Source organism: Lagopus leucura, unplaced genomic scaffold (genome assembly GCF_019238085.1).
Source record: "Lagopus leucura isolate 7727_CA_CO unplaced genomic scaffold, USGS_WTPT01 Super-Scaffold_100004, whole genome shotgun sequence".
NCBI classification, from domain to species: Eukaryota; Metazoa; Chordata; class Aves; order Galliformes; family Phasianidae; genus Lagopus; species Lagopus leucura.
Window position 1 is genome coordinate 14,832 of NW_024962264.1, and position 16,790 is coordinate 31,621.

Here is a 16,790-nt window from a genome sequence, read left to right on the forward strand (position 1 = left end):
TGTTTCTGTGAGCTGTCACACTGCTCCTGGAGAGGTACGGGAGGGAGGGGACAGGCCTGTGCAGCTGGGAACTGTGATGGTTGCCTCCAGAAGCCTCAGCCATAGCTGGCACTTGGGCTTACTCCCTTGGCAGTGCTGGTAACAATTTTCCTGTGTCGTATAAGGACAAAGAAGCAGTTTCATCCTTAGCATAATTAAATGAGTGGAGTGACAGGAGTTATGCCCAGAGTGACTTTGTTTAAATGTGCCTTTTCAACAAAGTTCACTAAATCAGCTCATTCTTGTTGTCTCTTTTGTTTCTTTATTTGTGGCTACACTGAATTAGCATCTTAAATAAATTGCCATGGGAATCAGAGATGCAATAGCTAGCTTTCTTTCTCTTGTCCATCTACAAACAGCCTTTTCATAGCAGTCTTTTCACAATTTCATGTACTCTGTTTGAGCACTTGATCTATTTCCATCAAGGCTTTTGGTACCCATTCTCTCGGTTAAAAATCAAGCAGCAAAAGATATGTGAAATATGGCATACAATTGATTGAAAATTTCTAGCACATATAATTTACATGTACTGATGGAACATCTTTCTGAAGTGACGTGTAAAACATTTATTGTTCCCGACGTTCATTCTGATACGTTACTTCTATGTTTTGTGAGATGTGGATTGTAGAAAAGAAAGATACCTTGATTTGAACAAGGAAGGTGTTCTGTGCATAGAAGACAAGTTGAGAAAAGGGAGCTTTGTAGGAAGGAAGAAGGCTGAAAAGGCAGGCCTTGTGATAAGGGGAGCAGTAGGAGCGGGTCAGTAAGAAAGGAGAAACTCTGAAAAGGCCTTGAAGCTCTGGATGAGAAAGCTTTGCTTTCATGGGGTTGTAGGTAATGTGGATGGGATATGAAACAAAAGATGACCTCATGCTGAATTTTCGAGGGACAACAATGCAGGTGCATTGGGAACAAGATCAAATCCCAGTAATCAAGGTGACTGAAGTAATCAAACACTGTGATCACACAGTGGATCTGGGCAGAGATCTATGCACTGAAAATGTGAGCAGAAAAGAGCTCTAATAAAATAATACTGTCAATGTGGATAGCTTAGGGTTAACTAAGCAGTGGATCTGGATAACAGTACCCGCGCTGTAGATTGTATGACAGCTGGTGGAGCCATGCAAGTGCACTAGAATCTCAGCTATCATTGAGGAACAGGCCTCACTGTGAAGAAAAACTTGCAACTGTGACCCAAGCACATTGTGACATGACGATATGTGCCAGAACTCACGCACAGGCTGTCAGCAGGAGCCTGAGAGCTGCGATATGCCTTCCCATCCAAACAAGGTGCAAACTTCAGCATCTGCTTTTGCAAGGGTTCAGATCCTAGACTAAATTAGAGGGGAAGGGAAATGACTATAAAGACGGTAATTAATGTAACAGCCTGACTTAATTTGCTCCCTGAAAAGGAAATCAAAATTAGGAGCTGTTAAAGCAGTTATTACAATATGCCTAGAACACATAGTAAGGACCAAATAGAAGCAGAAAGCTGAAAAATAGAATTGCACATTTACAAATTGTTACTATAAAAGTGAAATGGGAGCCTGCGCAGGTAAATAGTAAAAGCTGGATAAAAAAAAAATAACAGAAAGTAGCATGCCTTGGGAGTGCAAGAGAAGAATTAACCAGAAGGGTCAGGGAGAAAACAGTGAAAGCCAAGGAAGTGACATGGTATTTAAGAAGGATTTTAACTATTTCCACAGCAGGAAAATTGCTCAAAGAGACAAAGGCTGAAGTACAAAGAACGATATTAATCCAGGAAGCTATTACAAGAGAGTTGATGAGACAGATTTTAGTAGCAGACAGGGCTCACAGCCAAATTAGAGGCATAAGAAAGTAGGACAGGGCAGGGATGAAATGAGATCAGCAGCTGTAAGCAGAGTATTCAATTAAACAGGAACAATTCAATTCAAGCAACAAAGGAGATAGGAGCTTGGAGAGACAGGTGGGTTCAGAAATGGCTGATTAAAGATCTGAAGGAGCTTGTTTCAGAGTGCTCGCTTATGCAATAACTCTTCTGTCTCTTTGTTAAGTTCATCAAACTGACACAGAAAACTTTGCTTCTGTGCTGCGTTACCGTCCTTGAAATGATAGTGGGAGCATGAAGAGAGGAGACAGTAAATTGCTCAATCAGCTTAACTGTTTCACAAAATCTTGTGCTAATGTGCCCGGGTTGTGACTGTGCTCTCTGGGGGAGAACAGGAGTGAAAGATCAAGCAGGTAAGGCAGAGAGGAAAAGAAGCATCAGTGGGTATCAGTAAGGGCTGGGAGGTGAGGTCCAGAGAGAGAGTCAGAGTAAGACTTGTGACAGACAACTGAGAAATGACAGCATCAGCAAACTAAGTGTGTTAGGAAGGATGAGAATACGAAAAGGGTGAAAAGAAGAAAAATCAGGGACTTCTGAAGTTAAACTTCTCTACGGTGAATGTGAGCTGGACTTGTGAATTCACAAGGTTTGTTTGTTTGACCTAAAAGAAACAATGCACGGGGATGCTTGTGGATTATCTAAAGGCAGTGGGCAGTAGTATAAATACACAGCAAATGTGTGGTTTTTTTCCTGAAATTCTTCGTCCTTCCGCCTTTGGCATTTTACTGCCCGACAGTAAGCTGTCGAGCACCAGTCCTTCTTAGCAGCCCCTTTTGTTCCTCCGCTTAAGAATGAAACACAGTATCTCGAACGCCCAGAGGGTGAAGGAGCTAATCATTGGCGCGAATTGCGGCCGGCAGGGCAGACCCGCCTCTTTGCCTTGCGCTGACAAGCTGTTTGTGTCTGTGCAAGGCCGCCCTCCAACGCGGCGGCCGGATGGCCGTGATGGGACTGGCTGAGCGCTGCTCCTGCCTACGCTCTGTGGGATTGCAGTAAGTAGCCTGCTGACTCGCCGAGGCTTTTCTCATAGGACAGATGTTTTAGCAAGGCAGACAGGTGCTGTCATACAGAGAGGCAGCGATTGAAGTGCTTTCTCTGGTCTGAAGTAAGAGTGACTGCTTTGTATGCAGTGTCATGGCTACATTTCAGCCTCAAAGGAGACCTTCCGGAGAGGCAAGAGGGGAAAAGTCAATAAGGACACAACCCATTTAAACTTATATATACATATACACAAGATTTTAGTTCTTTAGCATGTTATTCTCCTTTATAGTGGTGTTTCCAGTACTTAATCATCCAGCTGTGTCTTGAAGAGTAGCAGTCTTCGCAAGGTCATAAATGACATTGCATGAAATGGCTAGATGTGAGATACAGTGAAATGAACGTTGTCCATAATGCTGATAGGTGCTGTTGAATTTGAAGATATGCTTAGCTGTAGAAAAGTCCTGTTCAGACTTTTCTGAAAAGTCCAAGTCCTGTTCAGAGATTTCAGTCTACTTTACTGGCTGTCACAGCTCTATAGAACAAAAGACTGCAGAGATGGAATGAGCTCGACTCTTGCCTCTAGTGCCGTTTTTGATGTTCAAAATTTTATGAACAGTAATCTGTTTGGATGTATGCTTCAACTTAATCCTGCATATCAAATACTGATGGACTTTTCAGACTTTCTCTCTCATCCTTTCCACCAGCCAAAGAAAATCATCACGTCTCTATCAGAGCTGAGCACCATGCAGAATCTCAGACGTTCTCTGCCCCTAAAGCTTTGATCAATCTAAATTTAATGTGTTAGCTGCAGTGCTCATCTTTAAATCTCCATTTTTAAATGAAGAAAATGAAAATATGACAGAGTAAGTGACTTTGCTGTGACAATAGAGCATAGTAAGTATCATCACTCAGCAGTCTATGGCAGCTGGACTACGGTATTTATTTTTCTTCATTTCATATGTTTTACAAAATCCTACTGCATAGTGCTAATAGTAATTTCTGGGAATGTCTCTGTGTATCTCCTGCGGTTCACATTGGCTAAGAAAGATACCTTATACTTTGGCTGCTTATCTAAACTGCTTTGAGCTTGAAACTGAGTGGAAAGCACCAAACAGACCAAGCTGCATTGTTGGTTCTGCTTCCCTTTTCTGGCACAGCTGGAATTGCCCCATATGGCACAACAACAGCAATTCAATATTGTTTCCTTTCTTGAGGACCATCCTAGTAATGTTGAATTGCTATTCTGGTCTATTTCTTCAGCTGTCATTCAGTAATACAGCCGTTGATGGAGGCTATTAATTCAGGGGTGACCAAAACCCTGACCTCTTACTAATATACTCGTGGTTACCAGGTTATGAAGCCCATGAAGTTGAATATAATAGTCTAGTTTTCTACTTCTTTGCCCTTGACAATGTCAGCTGAGCTCCTGAAACTGATGGATCTCGTGGGAAAGAACAGCTCCCTAGATTAATACAAGTTTTGAGTTGTAATTTATGACACTGAGCATTCAAATTCTTAGTGAAAACAGGAGGCTTTAAGGGCGCTTTTCCTCTGAGGGCTTCATCTTATTAATGTGTACTCTACTGATGCATCCTATATGCTTGACATTTAACAGCTAGTGTTACCGTAAGAGAGAGACATCAGCTGTTTGGGTCTGACCAGAAAAGTGAACTGTCATGTAAAAGAAAAAATATCAAAGTGCTTGAAAGAAGCAGTAGCAGCTTTCTGCCAGGTGTGGGTAGATTTCCACATAAAATCCCTCACCATCAATACTCGGGTATCTCTATCCACTGGGATAGAGGCAGGGGTCTGCAAACAGTTCCTCCTCAGCTTCTATGGATAGATTGTCCTCTCACTTAAATCTAAACCGTCTGACTAATATTCTTCTTGCTAACATGGAGGATATTAGCAGCCCTGAGGAGGAGGGTTTGGGGGAGTAGACTCACCATGAGCTGGCAATGTCCAGAAGGCCAAATGTATTATCCTGGACTGCACCAAGAAAAGTGTGACCAGCAGGTTGAAGGAAGTGATTCTGCCCCTCTGTTATGCTCATGTGAGACCCCACCTGGAGTAGTGCTTCCAGTTCTGGGGCCCCCAGCACAAGGAGAGACAGAGCTGTTGGAGAGGGTCCAGGGGAGGGCCATGAAGATGATCAGAGGGCTGGAGCACCTCCCATGCGAGGACAGACTGAGAGAGCAGGGGCTCATTGGCCTGGAGAAGGTTTTGGGGAGACCTTACAGTGGCCTTCCAGTAACTGAAGGGGGCCTACAGGAAAGCTGTGGAGGGACTTTTTACAAGGGCATGTAGTAATGTGGTGAGGGGAAATGGCTTTAAACTGAAAAAGAGTACGTTTAGACTAGATGTTAGGAAGAAATTCTTGCCTGTGAGGGTGGTGAGACACTGAAACAGGTTGCCTAGGGAGGTTGTGGATGCCTCCTTCCTGGAAGCATTCAAGTTCAGGATGGATGGGGCTGTGATCCATCTCAACCTGCATCTACACCTGTGAAAGCTTTTAATATTTTTAATTGTATATATATTTTTTTCAAACTGTTTTCCTAGGTATTGGATCCATTTCTAGGTAAGGAATGTTGTTGCTGCTAAAGAGCATCATGCTACTTGGTCATATAAAATGAAAACTATGGCAGGCATGCAGCCTTTTATGTTTAAAATAAGAAAAATAGAAAAGATTGTTGCAGTCAGATATCTCTTGAAAATCAAGAGCAGAGGATCTCTTGCTGTCAAAGTTTTTTGTTGTTGTTGTTGTTGTTTGTTTTTTTTGTTTGTTTGTTTTTGTTTTTGGTGGCATTACTCAAAGTACTGCATTTAGGAAAGAGAACAATTTTGAACCTATAACCTGCCTCAAAATTCACCTCAAAGGAAGAGCAGAAGTTTTTCAACCAAGAAGCTGCTACAAGGAAACACGGGTCAAGGCAGAAAGAAAAGGGACTGCTGTGTACTCTCCTTGCATATGGCAGAGGGAATTGCAGGGACTAAGCTGCTTTCAGGCCTATGCTGCTTTAAATGTGTTTAACAGGCTCCACTGGTCTCTTTGACTTTTCTCCCTCCTGTTCTGTGTGTATCAGGCCTTTAAGCTGGCAGAGAATGCTGAAGGAAACAGGCATCAGCAATATACAGATACTTGTACTGGCTCTGCTGTGTTCTCATGCTGGGAAGATGATCCTTTGACCTCCGCAGGCAAGCTCTGTGCTTTCTCCTTACTAGAATCGCTGGTTTACAGGACAGAGCTGTCTGCATTGTGCATTGTTTTGATAGTGTGGGAAAGGCACATCTAGCTAACCAGCTTCTTTTAGGGTACATACAGAAGTGGTATAAAATGAATCGCAGTCACCAGATGGCCTGCCCAGATTCCTCTCTTTAGCTCGCCTTTCTCAGACCTAGAAAACCAAGTGTGTCCCAGGATCTGCTCCAGTAGGCAGAAAATAATATAGATGCCACTATTCCTTCATCCACAAAGGAGCTTTTAAATAATTCAGTTTCCTTCCTTTTTGCCTGTCTAGTTGGGTCAGAGGTTTAAGAAAGCAGCAATTTGAGCTTGTAGAATAAAAAGACCTTAATTGAGTGGGCAGCATGCTGTGTTCTGTCCTGGTTGCCGCTGTCTTAAAAAATTATCATAGCTGTCGTTAGCCCTTCCCTCTTATTGCTGGTTGTTCACAGCATGAGAAACTGAGAAGCACAGTACCCATTAAGCTTCAAGGCTGGCACTGCAGTTTCCCTGATCAGTTCCTACTGGGGCTTGCTTTCCTCCTGACCTCCTTTTCCTTGCACGGTGTCTTCAGTGCACAATTTACCTAATGCTCCCGAAGGTATAGTATAATGCCCTAAATCTACTCTAATTCAGATGTTATAGCCATATAATGGCATGGAATTCTGCAGATCTTACTCTGGCAGAACTCCTGCTAATTCTATGATTCCATAATGGCAGCAGCAGACCTGGTTACTTCAGGGCTGAAAACGGACTGTGAGAATCACAATATATTATTTTGTGTGTGTGGTTTAATTTCTGCTTCTAATTGGGATGCTTAATACCCGAGCAGTACCTTTGGCCTTCTTTTCAATTAGTTTTTGAACGTGTAAGAATAAGTTGACAGCTATTTGATATTGTTAATGTGAACTCTCAGCACTGTAGTATCTGAACTCTCAGCACATGACAGTTGTTTAGACATTGCATTCTTGAGACTCGGTGTCTAAAGAGATTTTCCTCTTTTCCTCCATTTTCCTCATCATTTCTTCCTGATACTCTCTCTTAGGCTCTTTGAAATCTATGCTTGCTTCTCATATACATTTTGGGATCCAGAGCTACACCAAAACATTTTCTTGGTTTCCAGTAGCTATAGAAAATGTAATGATTTTATACTCCAATATGCAGATTAGAATATGTGAGCCAGAATTACTGTGGCTCTGGCAATAAGACTAGGAAGACTTGCTTGTGTGGGTAGGAAGATCGGGGAAACATTCTCAAATACATGCTCAAGTAAATACTGAAATACTTCGCTTAGGATAACCTCAGCTGAGATTACACCTGCTTCAAAGCCCTGCACCCCATGCTGGGCTTGCACTCTAGATTTTTGTGTCTCCTAGCCTAAAGGCCCTCACTGTTTGCCCCAGTTTCCAGTTCATTCTAGTTCAGAGCATCTAGATCTATGCTTTCTACAGCTCATGCCCCTCTACATCAACCACATAGTTCACAGCCTCTGCAGCTTTTTGCCACAACTCTTCCCACCAAAGAGCTTCATTTTTCCCCAGGCATCCCAGATCCTCTCCTCCTGCATCTCTTCACTCCATGCCGGTTAAAATGCTTATTCTGCTCACCTCACAGTCCTTAAAAGCTCCTTCAAAGCCTTCTGCTCCCTAAAGCCTCCTCCTGTCCTCAAGTCTTTCCCACTACATTCCAGTGTTTGCAGCTGGAGATACAGGAGGCTGTTTCTCCTCCCCTAGAATTTCAGGTTCCTCAGTGCAGGGATCTCAACATACCTCCCTTTTTCCTCTTGTACTTGAAGGCAGAAAAGCAAGGTAAGTTAGGGCATATAGCCCTTTCTATGCTGTAAGAATGGACGTCTCCAGGCAAGGTCTGGAGAAAGACTAAGCCAGGAAATGTTTTAGCGTGGTATGTTTTTTAGAAGAGTAGCCCTCCTTATTTCTCTTTCTAAATAAACTGTCCGGTATTCAACACTTGTCTTGTGAAGGAACTTCATCCCCCCAGGGGCTTTTAAGCTGTTCTATGTGGTTCTCTATGTGCTCGTTTCTTTTGTACTTCTGGTCACATGTTAACATTTCTGATTCTTCTGATTTTCAAACAAAAAGGATTTGGACACATTACTTGTGGTTCAGAACTTTTTATGAATGCAGCCACGTGAAAATATTTCTTGACGCTTTTGAAAGAAAGCTTACTTCTGTAAATGAAAGTTTGTGAAAAACAGCGATACTGAGACATGATGGTTTAGTAGGAGTCTGGACTGACAGTGTGCCCCAGGCGGACCCAGATCCCTGCCATCACAGATGTCAGTGAGAGTCGTGAAGAAGTGGCTTAGTGCTGTGCTTATTCTCCCTTTTTCCTGGGGACAGCCAGGGGCTACTGCAGCCTGTAGTGAAAATATCACCAGCCTTGGGGCTTCTATGATTACGACATCAAGGTTGTCATTGTCTGAGCTGTTTGTTTGCTTTATGTGAAAGAGGAGTGATACTGCATTATAAAGCAAAATACCAACAGCGGTGAAGCAGCCTACTCTGGACATAGCACTAGGAGCAGGCTGCGAAAGATTACCACAACACATTTGCTTTTCAGATCATCACCTGACAATCGGGTGCCTTTCTAGAGCTTTTCAGGCTTTTGCCAAACTCAAGTCTCTGGACAACAAGCAGAAATGCTAAAAAGAAATCCACATTAAGTGAGGTCACTGTAAATTGATACCAACTCAGCACCTGAACCTAGATCCAAGGTATTTCATGTGCTGGTTTTAAAATGCTGGTGGTAATACAATTTATAATATAATTAGTAATTCTTCTGTAAGAAGAATTGGTTATTGGTTATTGACAGTGCCGAAATCTACATTATTATAATTGATCAGCAGTAAGTGAATTGAAGCTGTACCTTAAACTTCTTCAAGGGTAGATTTGTCTCAGGTTATCTGACTTATGATTTTTCTATCTGTACAAAGCATGCCAGCTTGTTTGCATCAGAAGATTCATCTACAACTTAAACTGTGACTGATTTGAAATCTATGTAAAGCCCTACACCGAGTAGTTTACTATTAGAATGAAAGGTGAGCACACAGCTGTGGCGCATTGCTGGCTTGTTAATCTGCTATCCTGAGTTCCCATCATTTTGGCAATTTCATAGATTAAAATTTTAAGGGAAGATGCTTCCTCCACTGAATTCAGACCTTTTGTGTATCAATTTCTTGGTATTTAAACTTCAAAACAACAAGACACAGAATAAATTGCTTTTGTCTATATCTTTACAGTACAGAAATTCCAGCACAGCCTCACTATGGACTCAATGGGAGCAGAATCCAACTTGAAAGAGGCATTTTCTACCATCTCCCATGCATCATAACCAGTGTCAGTTGCTGAGGAGGGACAACTTTCCTTGCTTTAACAAGCATACGGTGTCATTTAAAAAAAATCTTTCAAAAATTAAAAAAAAAAAAGCTGAGTATTATCAGTATAGTCAAGGTTCAAGCTGCATCCTTCTCCTTATTTTGAGAAAGCAGACATATTGAAGGTTACCCAGGAGATAAGTGTAAATTAATGTCTTTATTCTACAGGGAAATAAAATGCTGTCTGCACCAGCATCACAAACCGACAGTTGTAATTTGACTCTCCACTTCAGTACCACATCTGACCAAAAATGAATTTTTATTCCGAAGATAACAGCCATTCAATCTGTCATGTGCTTTATCAGTGTGAATGGAAAGAGAGCCTGTATGTCCGTAAGGCCACACAATGGCTTCTCTGTTGCACCCTCGTGAAACATTTTTGTCCCCAGGTCTGAACTCTGCTCTTCCAGAGAAAAGAATCATAGAACCCTCAGAGTTGGACAGGACAATCCTGGAGGTCTTTTCCAACTGTAACCAGTGTCAAGTCCTTTTATTTTTGGAAAATATCAGTCCTGATAAAAAACAAGAAGTAGTGGGTTCACTTCATTTGATCACTCGGTGAGAGAAAAATAACTCATCTCTTAACAAACCCTGTTTACTGACATATCAAAAAGATATCATCTTCACTTTAGCCGATGTCTTTGCATTTCAAGTGCTTCAAATTGACGGTCTCATTAGCTTTGTGGAGCAACTCTGATAAAACAGTGAAAAGTTTTAAGCGCATATGGGAATCTTTGTATGGCTGAAGACACGTTTTAAGAATGAGAATGAAGTCATGGAGAGATGAACCCTATGACAGGATCTGAAAGTAGCAGGTCCAACTCCAAGTGTTAGCAGTGGAGGAACAGAACAAAAGAAAAGGGAAAAATGCTAGAATGCAGGCCAAAGATGTGGTATCATTTGAGTTTTAGGACACATGAAATCTGTTCTCGTGTACTTTTTGTATGTCGAATAATATGGCTGAGCTCATGTGTAGCCTTTCACATTGGATAACAGGGTTGTATTTCACTTATCTTGGATTGCTGCCTGTTTTCACAAAAGCTAAGGGGATATAATATCTTTGAGAGTTCTGGCCCTCTATCAAATTCGATTGAAATTATTCAATGACTTGTACAGCTATTGGAAAGAATTGTAACAACACAAGCAAAAATACACAAAAAGAAAATTAGATCATAGTTTTCTCTTTTTTTTTTCTTCTTTTTTTTTTTGAGGATCAATCCAATCTAGTTGTATCAATCCCAGAACCAGGTAGAGGATCATAATCATGTAAAGATGAGAAATTGAGCACATGACGAGAACTTGGGATTTTGAGGCAGACTGTTTACAATGGTTTTTATTTTGTTAATGACTCCGTGCTCTGATTCATGCTTTAATGAAAGCTGCCTCATTTAGAGATTCTCAGTGTTTAGCTGAGTGAGATTATTCCTGGCAGAAAAGGTTGCAAAAGTCCTCTGGTGAAACTGACGGCTAAATAAAACGATATTTTAAAGTAAAAGAGTGCAAAAATAACATTAATTCAGTAATGTGAAACTTCTTTATCTGACAATGAAGAAGACGAGAGGGAAATAGAGGGCAGAGATTTATAGACGAGAGGGAAATTGTTTCCCCAGTTTTTTTGTTAGGAAAAAAATGCAGTTTAGTACTGACCTTCAGCTATCAAAAAAAAAAAAAGTGTATGCGCACTTAAGCCTTTGGAACTTGAATTTAATCAGGGCAGTAGACCTTTGAATAGCTGAAAACAGTATCTCTGATAATAGCAGATTATATTTGCAATTGCAATGGTTGGTGTCCTGCAAGCAGGAGTGCCTGCAGAAAACAGCGTTGCATTTTTTATGCCCTATTACCTGATGATTATCTTTTCCTCCCGATTTCTCATTGGCTGAGTACTTCAGGTTCACAAATCTTCCCGACTAAACAAACATAAATTACTTCTACCTAAACACATATATTGCTGATTATTTAACCTCTAACATTTGCTTCCATTATTTCTGGACATCTGCTCACCCTTGGTTAGAGATAAGTTTGGGAGGAGGATAAAGGGTCTTGATGCCTGTCTGTTGCATCCCAACCTACCTGTAGAGCAAGGCAGTCTGGCCTTGTCTGGAGGCCCTGGCTTCTTTGATGTTTGTTAAGTCTGTTTTTCTTTTGCTGAGGGTCTCTTATCGAAACAGAACAGCCTTACAACCTGCTTTCTAGTCCATAGTACTATAACCATACTATTTGCAACATTTAAAAACTACTGCAGTTTAATTACATAATTCAGCAGTTATATTTCTAAAGTATGCTACTAAAATATGTGGTATTTGTACTTTCTCACATCAGCTGTTCCTAAGGGCAAATTAGAAAATACAAACACATTGTGCTCTACTTCTTCAGCTCAGTTTCCCCTTTTTCATATCTAATGCAGAAACAACATTCCGTTCCTACAGGAGCTTTAAGCCACCAGCTTTTTCTAGGTGCTTTTAGAGATTTTGTTTGTGACGCTTTTGATTAAAATGCTCGTTGTAATTAATGGAGAGGATCACCTCAGAGGCTTTCCATCAGGCAGCTCTTTACTAATTTTCGTGAGAGGAAATTACAGCTAAGAAACCCTTCCCACCTGGAAGTGTTTAAAGTATGCGAGTCAGCATTCTGTTCGCTGTTAATAAAAACCAGGTTGTTCTAAATGGCTTGCTAAACTATTGAACTGTTTTAAGCAATGTGCAGTTTATCTTGTATTTACAAGCACATGCATTTATTTTAAATTCCTGTTCCAGAAAGGCTGTTCATGCTGGGAGGGATGCTGCAGGCTCACTTTGCTTCCCTGGGGGGGGAGCGCTGCAAGCACCTCCCTGGGCAGTGTGCTTCTTGCAGGGCCTGGGGGCTGCTGGGGGACTATTAGCTAGCCAGCCAGCCCAGCCACATGCTTGATAGAGAGCAGATCAGTGTGTAGCTGGCTGTTTATTTTCAAATCCTTTGTACCTCAGGTTACTTGTAAGGCTGGTGCCTGGGAGTTCAGCATAAACCAGGCTGTGTTTGTTGCCTGCTTTGCTTGTAATTTGCAATTTGTGAAAACCTGATGGATGACTCCGTGCTCTGCAAGTTAGTGTGGAGATGGGAGCTTCTAACATAAGAGCAGCTTTTACAGAAAACACTGAGTTAAGAAGATTCAGGCTCAAGCTAGGTTGCTTCTTCCCTCCCCCTCTTTTGTCTATTTTTACTGCAATGTTGGTATGTGTCCAAGGAGAGTCAGCCATGTCACTCAGAAATACGAGGAGATAAACTTTCAACTGTTGGCTTTCTTCATGCTGAGTGACTCCAGAGAAAACGAACAGGGAGAGAAACAAGAGAGATCTCTTTAGGTGTACTTTTTTGACTGTCTTCTCTGCCAACGCCAGTGTAGAATACTGAAGAAACCGCAGCAGTCCTTTCCCAGCATTTCTCTAAGCAACGTAAGTTACCCTTTCACACGTGTCTCTAACTGTCCTTGTGCTTTTTGTGCTCTCGAGTGCTTTGGGAGTGTAGGGGTTGAGCAGCGAACCCTTGCCAGGTGCTCTGCTGTGCAGAGTAGTGAGTGCTTTGTCTTCATGTCTCTTCGCACATCCAGGGAGGCGGAGGATAAGTGCCTTGACACCACCTTTCCTTAGCAGTCATGCTAGCTTGACTTTGGGTGCCTGTCAGAACCTTTAAACCTTCTCAGAACGTGCGCAGAAATTCGTTTGTAGTTGGCAAATACAATAGCAAATGTTTTGATTGAACTGCGTGTCGAGCTTGCTGTAGGTGCCAGAGTTTCAAAGGGAACTGTGTGACACTGTGTAAAGAGGACAGGATGTGACAGGGGAAATGTTTCCTGCTCTTTAATATTTAAAAGAAATAATTGAAACAGAGCCAAGCAGCTTGCCTAGGAAGGAAATAGTGATGTTTATTCAAAGCAAAATAATGACTCTGTTAAGCTGAGAGGACAGTGTTGAGGTATAATTAGGAGGGAGAGTTTTACTTCTCACAGGTGTTAGATTTTTTGAAGGTGGCAGCTGATGCTAAAGCTGCCATGTTCTGTCGTTCTGCTTTTGTGAAGAACAAGTAAAGCTATTTCCTGACGCTTATCTCCCTTGCTAAGCATCCTTCCCCACACCCCCTCCTTCTCCATGCTACTTTAATTTTATTGCACTATTTTCAAAATGTATTCCAGGCAGACCGTCAGGCAGATTGACAGGTTTAAGTAAGAACAAAAAATTATAACATACCAATATACCAAGAATAAGGCAATAATCACCCTGAAGTTAAATATCATCAGGCCAAAACAGTTATATAAATGTCTGCTTGTATGTGTGTAACAAAACTATGGCAAAAGCACAGTGACTAAGTATTCATCAAGTAAGGATGTGATATGAGAGAAGCTGCCTCCTGTTGCAGCCTCAGACCATTTGAGGGCATTTGTTACCTGGCTAACAGTTTTGAGACCAACTATTGTGATACAATCATTAGAAGCTCTTTCCTTAAAATTTCACACTTCTCATGTAAGAGCTGAACAAGAATTGACTGGTGATGCTAACAAGAGCTTCAGGGTAATGTATATGTTTAATGCCTTTATTGCATCAGGTAAGTGGTGTTGGGTCTCAACTGTTTGTCTTCTTTGTGGAAGTTATTTTCTAGTAGAAGTTCAGCGGAATCTTGGTTTTGAGGCAAGGTATGAGACAAACAATGTCCATGGCCTGATAGCACACACTGAATTCTGCTATATCCCACAGTATGCACTGCGTTTGGAAACTCAGGTCTTGTTTGCACCAAGATGGCAATCAGCTGGGGGATTTCCCAAACTCATGATAGTATTTTTCTCTGGCAGTCTTACTCTGGAGGTCACTCTGTTTCCTGGAAAAGCCTAGATAATTGATGCTTGAAGCCATCAACATCTTAGGCTTGTCTTTGACTGATAATGGAATTTCATCAATTCATAATAAAACTAGGATTTGGACAGCTTATATAAACACAGTTTATATAGTTTATATATATATATGTATGTGTGTGTATATATATATGCATATACGTATACATATGATTCCTTTGAGGAAAATTAGATAATTAAATGAACTGGAAAGATCTGGGTGTTCTAATTCAGAGAACAAGGAGATGTACGTTGCTGTAGTAAAGCAAAAATGGAATAATCTGCATAAAATATTGAATATGCAGTTTTAGAGAAATGTAATACTGTGACACATCAATTCGTACAAAAACAAAGGCACAATGTACATTGGTATGTTGGGAGAGATCTTTGAGCCAAATGTGAAAATTTGATTTGATCAGTTGGCAAGCAAATTACCTCATCAAAATTAAGTATGCCTGAGGACATGAATACAGCTGGTTTGAACTGCATGTGAACATATAGCAGCAAACACATCTTTACTCCAGATAATAACTTCCAGTTCATAAGTTATAATCCTTAATACTGTAGAAGAACTGTAGAAAATAATCTTTCAATTTTTTTATTTTTTTATTTTTTGTTAAGGACAGTGCAGTGTTCTGTGTTAGAAAAATCCGTCAATTCTGAATCTACAAATGTTTCTTGAGGTTTTCTTTCTTCTCCTTATACCTAAAACCCCCAAAACTTTCTCCTGGACATCCACCCACCCGTAATTTGCTGGATAACATATATGAACTTGCTTCTTACGTCAGGTTTCAGGAACCGTGTTGAATAAGTCCTGTGAATCTCACAATAGAATGCACAATCTCTGATGTTATGTTTGGCTGACACCTTCAGCCAAAATTAGATATGTTGTTTCCAGAGAATGTAGGTTGTGGTTTAAGGAAAAAAAAAGCAGCTGTCCATGTGTCATGAACAACAGAAAACAAAAGGCTCCAAAACAAAAGAAGAAAATAGAAATTGCCTGGAAGTTACTCAAGTATCTACATACTGGTAGGAGAAGAACAGGGTCTATGATTCATATAAGTAGGTTTTCATCTTTGTTCCTCTATTTTTGATGGCTCATTTTTTTTTAAGATCTACTGCTTCTGTTTGGGCCTGCTGTTGTGTTTGGATGACCCCACTGGGGGTGGTCTGTTGGTGTGCTGTAAGGTCACTTGTGCCTGCAATAGCAGCAGCTGCTTGGCATTTGTCAACCTTTCTGAGCCATTTTATTTATATGAAGACCAGGTTTCATTTATGCGATTTAAATAACTGAATATTTATGGTATAAATTGTAGTATTAAAGTCAGTTGTTTACTATTTTCTGGCATGTTTTCTCCACCCCTGGAGTTTTTCAAGAAAAAGATAGGTGACACACTGATACACATGGGTTAGTGGTGATGGGCTGACGATTGTACTAGATGATCTCAGTGGTTTCTTCCGACCTTTTATGAAAAACATTGTGAACCTTTTCTGTCACAGAATCTGTACGCATATCCTGACATTGCATCTCACTTCTCTTAATAATTGGGGTGTTCTGCTGTATTTGGATTAGGAATTGCTTATTTTAAAAGGTGAAAGTAGAAATACGGTTTGAACTGGAATAGTATGAAGTGAAATAAATGACATAGCATGCCATTCTAATGGGAAGAACAGGGAATTGAGTCAGCTGAGAGGTCTGCTGGCCACCAGGCAACCTTCCTGCTTGCCAGGTGGGCGTTAGGGCACAAACTCACAAGTAAATTACATTATTTAGCTACAGTAAGGTTAAAAAAGGCACAGCTAAATTAAGAAGGTTGCTAATCACGGATATGTGCAAGATGTTAACAGCATGTATCCTGGCATCTCATGTGTTACATGTAGATCTGGTTGACACAAACATCAAAATATATCCTGTATAACCGGACTGCTAGTAGTTTACAAACAAACTGCTGCAGAAATGACTCTATGACACTTTACTGTTAGATCTAAAATCCAGTCTATAGTAACTTTAAGAATGTGCCTTGCACCCTGGAGAAGACAAATGACACAAAAATGAGCCATAATTGTCTACAGCCTAAAAGGCCCCCTGGAAGTACTGGACAACTCAGCTTTTTCTGGTCAGCACTTTTGCTCAGGTGTGACAATATTATTTATTCTCTCTCACTGTTATACTGCTGAATATTTTCAGTCTTGGATGCACGGTGTTTGTAGGTGCATCATTGTGCCTCAAGTCAGAATGGATTCTTTCTGCAAAAGAGACATAAAGATTGGAATAGATGCAGTTTCATTTTTAAACCATTCTAAATGTTTCAAATGCATGTTTCAAATGAATGTTCAGCAATCTGGTCCTAATCCAGTATGTATTTATTTGCTTTAATGGTATTAGCCTAAACATGTGTATGATCAGTTTATTTCTGGATGA

At 40.8% G+C, this 16,790-nt stretch overlaps 1 protein-coding gene across 8 annotated transcripts in view; it reads left to right on the plus strand.

Moving 5' to 3' along the window:
- Window positions 1–16,790, plus strand: part of TRIM2 (tripartite motif containing 2) — a 101,301-nt gene that overhangs the window by 14,486 nt on the left and 70,025 nt on the right. For 4 of the 8 annotated variants that reach the window (XR_006178784.1, XR_006178783.1, XM_042870582.1 and 1 more), the window contains exon 1: window positions 2,817–2,901. The exons of 1 other annotated variant lie outside the window; for it this stretch is intronic. The gene's annotated coding sequence lies outside the window, so the exon portion shown is untranslated. Of the gene's footprint in view, window positions 1–2,816; window positions 2,902–12,739; window positions 12,939–16,790 lie in introns of those variants that run through there. 3 more of the 8 variants (XM_042870583.1, XM_042870584.1, XM_042870585.1) reach the window with 1 other exon arrangement.